The sequence below is a fragment of the Salvia miltiorrhiza genome, chromosome 6 (genome assembly GCF_028751815.1).
Source record: "Salvia miltiorrhiza cultivar Shanhuang (shh) chromosome 6, IMPLAD_Smil_shh, whole genome shotgun sequence".
Lineage (NCBI taxonomy): Eukaryota > Viridiplantae > Streptophyta > Magnoliopsida > Lamiales > Lamiaceae > Salvia > Salvia miltiorrhiza.
Window position 1 is genome coordinate 37894335 of NC_080392.1, and position 10015 is coordinate 37904349.

At 37.2% G+C, this 10015-nt stretch overlaps 1 long non-coding RNA gene across 1 annotated transcript; it reads left to right on the plus strand.

The window, feature by feature from the left end:
• Window positions 1-4912: 4912 nt before the first annotated feature.
• Window positions 4913-5811, plus strand: LOC130989479 (uncharacterized). The gene is made up of 2 exons (XR_009090628.1): window positions 4913-5011; window positions 5611-5811. It is a non-coding gene; the product is annotated as an uncharacterized LOC130989479 (long non-coding RNA).
• Window positions 5812-10015: the final 4204 nt, after the last annotated feature.

Sequence of the window (10015 nt, forward strand, 5' to 3'; positions counted from 1 at the left end):
AAAAAATAAACTCTTAGTATACATATGTATATTCATATAAATGCTTGTTATAATAAAGGTCAGTGAACATATATATGCATATGATTCTTTGTTTTGTGAAGTTTGAAATTTTTAGAATGTGATACTCAAGAATGGGTTTGTTTGAATTTGTGTGGCAGCTGAAATTGATTCACATATCGTATATTCATTGAGGTGGAGAGTTTGTGTTGTAAGAAATAAATTATGAAATTATGATTGCAGTTCTTACCTCTGCACTTGTTCGTTGGGTTTTCTTTTGAAAGTGAAATATGGCAAATTGTGTGGGAGATTGAGTAAAAGTGGAAGGGGATGGGTGAAGTATATCAGTGGGTTTGGCTGGGAGTTGGTGGTGGTAGTGGGTAGTGATGTTAACTTTTTAAAAAGGAGGGAGTAGGTGGGTGTAGTGGAAGGGAGTAGGTGAGTATATAAAATAAAATAATATAAAAAGTCTTCCGGGTTGTACTATGAAAACTGTAATAATCGATCAGTGTTTGCTTAACTAAATAGCTCGTGTAGATGCTAAATGCTTAATGTTCAATTTAAATAAATATGAAATGCATAAGAATTTAAATGACTAACATTTACAAAAATGATTTTTGCAAATCGTTTGTTGGAATTAAAATAAATCGTTTTCTTTATATCCGGCGTGAATCATCTTACTACTAAATTTCAAAATAAATTCTAAATTGAACTCAGGGAAACGGGGTATTACATAATTATCCTTAATTAGGACCGGTCGTGACATCTTATGACCTAACACGTTGTTTGAGAATTGTGTACACCTATTAGCTGACTCGGTGGGTTGATCTCCATTCGGGCACTAATCATGTATGAGGCGTTATAAGGGTGCTCGACGGGATGTGTTCCGGAGCATTGGGTCCCAAATGGGAGCTTGGCTGGGTTACGCCCTCAGTCCAAGTAAAGCAGGAGTAATGGATCCGTCGGTGGCTAAAAGGTCCGGGATCACAGCGAGTAACGGAAAGGGAGTGTGACATGTGCGCACAAATGAAAAATGTTTTAACATGCTTAGAAGTACTTCTTTCATTTTAAAACCTTCTAAGTCATGTCAAGTATAATTGGATAAACTGCTCTTACGAAAATATGAAATGTTTATGAAAATGCATGCCCACTAAGTACATTAGTACTTAGCCCAAAAATACTTTCAAATGTTTTCAGGTTGGCTGGCTGGTGCTGACGGGACGGAGCTGAGGCTAGAGTTAAAATTCATATGTTAGACTTCCGCTGTAGCAATTACTCTTATACATCTTTTGTTTTCTCAACTTAAGATGACTTCATGTCGAGCTTAAATTTGAAATTCTAGTTTTATGCTAATGAATGTTGGTTGTCAGAAACATGAAACAAAACTTGTGATCCAAAGGGGCATAGCCCGACTCGTTATCTTATTATTCGAGTCTAAACAAGGTTGTTCCTTGTTTATTTCTATGAATTAGTTGCACCTCGATTATATTTATTCATTCAAGAATTGGGGTGTGACAGAATGGTATCAGAGCATGAGTTTTCTTTCATGACTCTGATAACCATAAGCTTTTGATGTTAAGTCTAGAATAGTATCTCTAGACTTCTAAGAATGTCAGTAGCCTTCAGCTCACCGTCACACTGCCGCAACCAAGGTACGATAATAGTTTCAAAAATATACATATATGTATTTCAGATGTTATGAAAGTTTTCAAGAAAATGTGCGCCTTATGTTTACGATGCTATGTGAATGTTTTTTGTCGTGTTTGGGACTACCCGAACCCATAACGACTCAATGAATGTATTTCGTGTTTGGGACAACCCGAGCCCTTAACGAATCAATGTATGTATGTATGTATGGTCGAGTTAGATTCCTTGAATCTTTCCGGCATAAGCAAAGTTTTTCATGAAAGGGACATTTAATGTCCATATGACTCAAAATTTCAAAGAAAGCAAATATATGTATGTATGAATGAATGATGAGAAAGTTTTATGTTATCATTTTAGGTTCACTGCCTATATGATTAGAATGATGAGTTCTTTTACAAACCGTAAGAGAACCACCCAAGAATGCCTTACGAATGTTAGTCGTGATAGTACCGCTTGATCGATTTAAGTAAAGACTGGTAAGATAGAAATGTTTAACATAGAGATGTTACAACATAGAGGCAATACCTTAAGACTAAGGATTCACTAGAGCTATTTCAATAGCGGTGAGATTAAGTTTTTCACATAAGAACTTATGTTTCTTATGATTATGATGATTAGTCGTGACAGCTTTGCTAGAACGGCATAGAATGGACTTTCATGGTACTAGTGACTTATGATGAAGTACTTGTTAGTAAGTGTTTTTAAGTTAGAAGTTTGACCAAAGCCTTACATGAATAAGACGTTGACATGATTGGGGGCGAAGCTCCCATTTGACTGAGTGATTCGTTTTGTTGGGTCTGGCCAGCCCACATGACTATGACCTCGGTGATTGTCAATTTAGTCATCCCAATGTATAAACTCGTACTATATAGTTGTCCCAATAAAGATCTTCTTTGATTACGATAAGCATAATATGATTAGAATGAGTTCGTTTGTCAACAGTTCTCGAGACTATAGACATGGTGTTCTCACAATTAGAAAGATGCGATAACAATCAAGCTATGTAGCCGCACTGATAGTGAAGTCTAGTATCCAAACGAGATGACCCAGATATGCAATTTCGAGGACGAAATTTTTATAAGGAGGGAGGAATGTAACACCCCGCCTATTTATATTAAATTTAGAATTATTTTGAACTTAGATTAAGATGATTCACGCCGGATATATAGAAAATAAATTTATTTTAATTCCAACAAAAGTGATTTAAAAAAAAATATATTTGTAAATTTAGTTATTAAATTTATGTGCGTCGCATATTTATTTAATTTAGCATTCAAAGCATTTTCACGAGCTTTTAGTTAGCAAACCCTGAAGAATTATTACAGTTTTCATAGTACAACCCGGAAGACTTTTTATTTTATTTTATTTTATTTCACCCACCTACTCCCACACCCACTACTCTCCACCAACTATGCCCCTTTAATTTTTATATCAAAACACTTACAGCAAAAGTTGCATCCTCCACCTTTCCTCCCACTTTACACCCAACATTTTGCTTTCCTTTACACCCAACATTTTGCAGCTTTCCTTTACACCCAACATTTTGCAACTTATAATATACGTAAGGTATATCAGCCAAATTCTTATATTCTCCATTCATAATTCCCACAACTCATTCTGCCGAGGAGGAGCTCATGTTTTTTTTTTAAAACAGTCAAGCAGTTTCATAGCTTCAACATCAAAGCAAATTCATATCTTTGAACAGAACATCCCCAAGGTTTCATCTTCTTCTTCTTTAAACTACATGACTTGTTTTTACAATATTGAATGAGACACGTCCAATACTTTCACACACAAATCACAGCCATACATACCTTCACCAAAATTCACAGAGAAACACATATGCATACATTCATTTATATATATTTATATATATACATACTCATATATGTGTTTAAGCAAACATATCAAATGTTTTACAATGATGAAAATCGAAAATAAATAAAAATAGAGTCTTGAAGCTTTGTCTTGCTTTGATTTCGAACCTTGATGTGGTTGTTGGCTGTATGAGTCGAGAAGAGAGATGCGGTCGGCGGCGGTGGTTCTCCTGCTGCTGTCCGGCCAAGGGCGAAAAACTGAGAGGGGAGGGAGTCATGGTCTGTGTTGTGAGCGTCTGTCAGTCGGGGGAGGCTTAGCCTAGAGTTTCAGGCGGCGGCGCGGTGCCTGTGTTCAGTGTGTGTGTTCTGTTTCTGGGGAAAAAAGAGGTGAGAGACGATAGAGGGAGATCGGAGGGAGATGACGAAGGAGTCAGTGGCTGGCGGCGGAGAAGATGGGAGAAGAGGCGGTGGTGGCCGGCTCATCGCTGCTGCTACCGTCGACTGCAGAGTCGAGAGAAATAGGGGCGAGGGAGATGGTTGACCGGTGGCTGTCTCACCGGGGAAGAAGGCGGCTGCGGCCGGAACTAGAGAAGAGAGATGAGGATCGGAGATCTGAGTGGAGAACGGCGGCGGTCTGGGCTGCTGTCGCCGGGAGTCTGCTAGATGGAGGGAGGCGGTGGCGTCTCTCCGTCGCTAAAGAGGAGAGAGATAGACGGGTGGCTAGGAAGAGGGAAAACGAGGGAGAAGAAGATGGGGGAGAGGGAGAGGGCCGGTCATCGGCTTCTCGCCGGAGGAGGAGCCGCGGCGGCGGAATTTCGAGGGAGAAGGGGCGGATATGGCGGAACCGAGGGAGAAAGAGAAAAGCTATGTGCATGTGAGTGAGCGGCTGAAAGGGGGGGAGAAAAGGGCTTGAAGGCTAGGTGTTGGGCTTTGAGGCTTGGGCCAATTGGGCCGATTTTTTTTCATTTTTTTATTTCAGTTGGGCTTCTTATTTGGGCCGATTTTCTTTTGATTTAATTTATCAGCTGGGCCTTTATTTTAATTGCTTGGGCTGTAAAATTTTAAGAACTAGCCCTACATTTAATTATTTTGGGTAATCCATAATTTAATTAATTTGACTATAATTAGTTTGATTAATTATTTTAAAGATGATTTGCATAATAATATTATATTATTATTATGTGCATATTTTAAGTGATTACTTATTATATGCTAAGCATGACATGCATTTGCATATGCATTTTTGCAAATAAAAAGTATTTATGATTTAATTGGTTTTATTTATACTTCCAATTATTAAAGAAAGATGAGTAAGAATATTGTTGGTGTTCTTAACTCAAGAGAAATGTTTTCAATTATTTATTCATTAAATTTTAAAAACCCGGCTAAGTGAATCATAGAATATTAAGCACTTCACCATGAATTAAGATTAGCTTCACAAGACCTATTAAGAATAGAATTTCTTGTAGGCTTTGTGACCAGGGGGATTAGCGCTGCTTTCCCAAGACAGGTTTATAAGTGATTATGATCTTCAGGCTTTGCCTAACCAGGTGGGCTTACTTTCCAAATGTACAAAGTATGATTGAGTTATTAAGCTCTAAATGTTTTCAATGAAATGCAAATTGTTTATTTAATGTAATGAAAACTGTTTATCCAATAAAATATTTTGTGCACTCTGCTCTGTTTAAGGCTCGCATAAGTTAATCGATCGAGGTTCTCTTATGACCTAACACGTTGTTTGAGAATTGTGTACACCTATTAGCTGACTCGGTGGGTTGATCTCCATTCGGGCACTAATCATGTATGAGGCGTTATAAGGGTGCTCGACGGGATGTGTTCCGGAGCATTGGGTCCCAAATGGGAGCTTGGCTGGGTTACGCCCTCAGTCCAAGTAAAGCAGGAGTAATGGATCCGTCGGTGGCTAAAAGGTCCGGGATCACAGCGAGTAACGGAAAGGGAGTGTGACATGTGCGCACAAATGAAAAATGTTTTAACATGCTTAGAAGTACTTCTTTCATTTTAAAACCTTCTAAGTCATGTCAAGTATAATTGGATAAACTGCTCTTACGAAAATATGAAATGTTTATGAAAATGCATGCCCACTAAGTACATTAGTACTTAGCCCAAAAATACTTTCAAATGTTTTCAGGTTGGCTGGCTGGTGCTGACGGGACGGAGCTGAGGCTAGAGTTAAAATTCATATGTTAGACTTCCGCTGTAGCAATTACTCTTATACATCTTTTGTTTTCTCAACTTAAGATGACTTCATGTCGAGCTTAAATTTGAAATTCTAGTTTTATGCTAATGAATGTTGGTTGTCAGAAACATGAAACAAAACTTGTGATCCAAAGGGGCATAGCCCGACTCGTTATCTTATTATTCGAGTCTTAACAAGGTTGTTCCTTGTTTATTTCTATGAATTAGTTGCACCTCGATTATATTTATTCATTCAAGAATTGGGGTGTGACAATATTATTCTTTCTACTATATAATTATAAATTTGCACCAAATATTCACATATTTTGGCTGACGCCGTAACTTTTAATACACACCAAGACACACACAGATATATCTATAATAAATTGTGTGTACAATCTTTTAAGCACTTGACAACTATACATATATGTGTATTTAATAATTCAACCTTGATCTTTAAAAAAAATTAAAAAATAATAATTCAACCTTGATAAACAATGACTAATTAATAACACATGCAATGTTACTTTGCACTACTATACAAAATCAACTTCATTTTATAAACCTAAAAAGATACTTGTTCAAAAGTTTGGAATATAGTGTTTTTAGTATCACCTCTCAATTCATAAATATGCTTATCCAAATAATCTACGCTAAAAGTTCCCCATTTACACGTCATAAATATTAGCTATGAACGCTACATGTAAAAATTTCTTATTTTGAAGGGTTAAGTACCAAATACCCCCCAACGTTGGGGCCCCTATCGCGTATAGGACCCTATAGTCAGGGTCCGCGCTGTTTACTACCTCAACGTGGCTAAACCTAAGCAAATCCCCCCCTCAAATACCAAATACCCCCCCTGCATTAAGTCACCGTTGGGGGGTATTTGGTACTTAATACCCGACTATAGGGTCATATACGCGATAGAGGCCCAACGTTGGGGGGGGGATTTGCTTAGGTTTAGCCACGTTGAGGTAGTAAACAGCGCGAACCCTGACTATAAGGTCCTATACGCGATAGGGGCCCCAACGTTGGGGGGTATTTGGTACTTAACCCTATTTTGAATTAAGTTATGATTCGATTATAATTTATATTTAATGCTATTTATAATTATGTATACCAATAAGTTTTAAAATATGCCACTGTAATATATGTGTATATTTGGAGCTTAATCTCTCTAGTGACCCTACGTTTCTCTTTTTTCGTCGTCCATAAAAAAATTATCACAACTTCTTTTTAAATCAATTTATAAGAAATTTGTCACTTTTAATTATAGGGTTAATTACGCCAAAACTCATGAACTTTGGGTCCATTTCCAAACTTTCCATAAACTTTTTTTTTATATATAAAAAATTTCCTGAATTTAATGTGTTGAACAATTTTTCCATAACTTTCAAGAATCCCCAAATTAAGTGCTGACATGACACCTTTTAAGTGATCTGAAACGTGACATGGCATAGCCGACGACGAAAAGAAACGACGCCGTTAGGAACTTGCAGAATACGACGTCGTTTTGATGAGTTTTTGTTTAATAAATCAATTTAGGTTTCAGATTTGGGTAAATTAACATCTAAACTCTCATTTCTCGATTAGGGTTGAGTGATTGAAATGTATTTCTAGCCATCTTCCTCTTCAGGCGATTCGTCCATGACTACCCGATTCGTTCTCTGAATGTACATGCGGAATTGGAGTAGAGATGAAAACGTCAAGAATGTACCTAAATCCTGGACGAATATTCTTGTGATGCTCCAACAAAGAGGTGATTGTGATGTTATTTCGAGTTTAGTTCTGTTTTTGAAGTTTTTCCTTAAAGAAACATTCTTTTTTGTTGCAGAAATAATGTTCTTTCTTTGAGTGAGTAGATCTTGAAATAAACCTTAGAAATGAAGAGGATGGATCTGCAAAATTAAACTTCTTGATTGGTGAATGCTATCGCCTACGAAGTATGTGGAGGAAGATTTGAAGAGAATTAGACTGTTGGAGAATAATTGAAACGCCTCAGAACTGAGAAGGATAACAACAACAAGATTTTGAAGAAGAATATGTTGATTTGTGCTTGTGTTGTTGGAGTTCTTTATGTTGTGTTGCAGTCATATGCTGCTTTGGATAGTGTACTGTCTTTGTTAGGGTTTATGGTGTTTTCTTGTCATTCATTTTATAATCTCCTTGAGAATGGTAATGACAATGGATTTCTGCAATTCTCTGTGCAATTTAAACATCATATTTTACAGCAAGAAAAGTTAGGCAGAGCTGATTTCAAAAGTAGTGGAGATGGATCAATAATCTACTATCATTAATAGATACCACTAGAAATCCTGAACAAAGTACTTACATAATCCAGAAACCAACATCTAGCTACAAGTTCAACTTGTCTTAATACATAATAAAAGTACATATCTTGGCAAAAAAAGATCAAAAATCATAAGAAACAGTTTCAGAATTTCTTCAAGTGTTGGATTGTGATTCTTGTGTAGGCCCTTTAATGGAGAGTTCTTCTCCTCTTGGGATTTGTTGCATTGAACTCCCACTTTCAACATATGAATTGTCTGTTTCTTCTCCAATGAAATGACCTATTCCTTTGCTAGCCTACAATGATGTAAAGAGAATACAATTAAAATTGGAGTAATGTATGAAAATAACTTATCCAACTAAAGTAATAATTCAATTTACCTCTTGCATCTCCATTGCAATAGCCCTGCCCCTGCCCCTTTATGTAGTCTCTGTTATTGAAGTAGGCTCTGTTGTGGCCTCAGTGAGTGGGTTCTTCTTTGGTCTTCCAGATTTCCTCTTCTCCACATCAGGTTTTTCAACTTCATCCCCTCGAGTTATGGCAAACTTGTAAACATTTTTGGCATGTCATCATGGTACCTGTCCTTCTCAGCATTGAAGGATTTTTGGGGTCATTCTCATCCTTGTCTCTTCTCATTTTCTTCTTTGGTCTGCCGGGCATGATCCTCACTTGTGGGGGCTCAACTGGATATCCAGGAGCCTTGGGCCATAACCTTTCACCATTAGCTGGCTCAAGTGGGAATGAGTAGGCCTTCAAGTAAGTTTCTGTGCTCAAGTACCTATGCATATATGTGACTGGATCTTCGTTCATGAAATGTATAGCGGAAACAACATGGATACAAGGTATATACCTGTGATCTTCCAAACCCTACAACTGCAGGTCCTCTCATGAAGATAAACAATAAATCTATCATCCTTGTTTGAGACCTCAAATTTTCCTCTGAGACCAGGGTGAGAAGTACAATATCTAGCCTGTGACTTAAGCTTTTCAAGCTTTTTCCTAACAACAATTGTAATAGAATTAGTCACAGTGTTCACATGTTGTAACTTTTTATATTGTCTCTCCCTTAGCTCATTTCTAATTTCCTCTAACATATGGATGATATGTTTTCCCCTAGCATTAAGAATATACCCATAAAAAATCTCAAACGTTATCCACCATATCACTGACACAACATGTAGAAATAAAGGCTTTAGAAAGCCTGGTAGGACCTCTCTCAAGAAGATCCTTATATGCTTACTGATTTTCAATTTTTAGAGTCTCCATTGCTGCATCCCACTCCTCTGCATATGTAGAACGCACAACTTGCCAAAATATGTTCTTCAATGCCACACTCTTGAACTGCTTCTTCTAGTTCATATAGATATGACGAGCACAGTTTCTGTGCTCTGCAAATGGAGCCAACTCTTTCATAGCATTAGTTAGGCCCTACATTTTTTCAATGAGAATGCAACATTATCCAATTAACAGATATTTTCCAAAATCAGAGCAGGGATCAGTCTATATAAAGGGATCAGATCAGTCCATATAATATTATAAGCAGATCAATCCATTAAGACATAATAAACATTAGTGCATATAAGTCTTAAGATCAAATGTAAGAAGTTTTTGTGCTACTAACCTTTTGCAGATCAGATATTAATGTAAATCCATTGCCATCCCTCATTCCAAGCTCCTCAAGCAACAATCCCAAAAACCATCTCCAACATGCCTCATTATCCACTTTTACTACAGCCCATGCAATGGGGTGCATCTGATTATTGTCATCCTTCCTAATGGCGCATAACAATTGCCCTTTTAAGAGTGTTTTCAAAAAACAACCATCTAGGCATATAATTGGTCTACATCCCTCCAAAAAACCCTTCTTTAAAGCAGAAAACCTAATGTATAGTCCCTAAAATACAGTTTCATCACCACATAACAGCTCAAAACGCCCCTCTTTGTCCACCCTAATTAACTCAACTATATAACTTCTCAGTTTGTTGTAATGACCCTTGACAGTACCTCTAAGCAACTGTAAGGCATGTGCCTTAGCCCTATACAATCTACCATTGGGAATAGCTATGTT